Source organism: Danio aesculapii, chromosome 13 (assembly GCF_903798145.1).
Source record: "Danio aesculapii chromosome 13, fDanAes4.1, whole genome shotgun sequence".
Classification (NCBI taxonomy): Eukaryota; Metazoa; Chordata; class Actinopteri; order Cypriniformes; family Danionidae; genus Danio; species Danio aesculapii.
The window spans coordinates 16,759,357-16,759,631 of NC_079447.1; positions in this window are offsets into that span (position 1 = coordinate 16,759,357).

Consider the following 275-nt stretch of genomic DNA (forward strand, 5'->3'; position numbering starts at 1 on the left):
TAAAACTTATAAATGTACTCTTGGCAAGAAGCTTCGTAAGGCTTTTAACTTATTTTATGTTTATTTGGACCAATAAAGATTACTCAAAAGTATTACCGAGAATACAGTTAACCTTCATTGATAAATGCTTCTAGAATACATTGTTGGTGAATCTATGATTATTGTGCTAAAATGAGACATCTTGTACAGTGTGTGTATTGCGCTCATTCGCTCTCGCTCACTCTCTCTCTCTCTCTCTCGCGAGCGCGCGTCCGTCCAGCACAGCGGGCGATCCC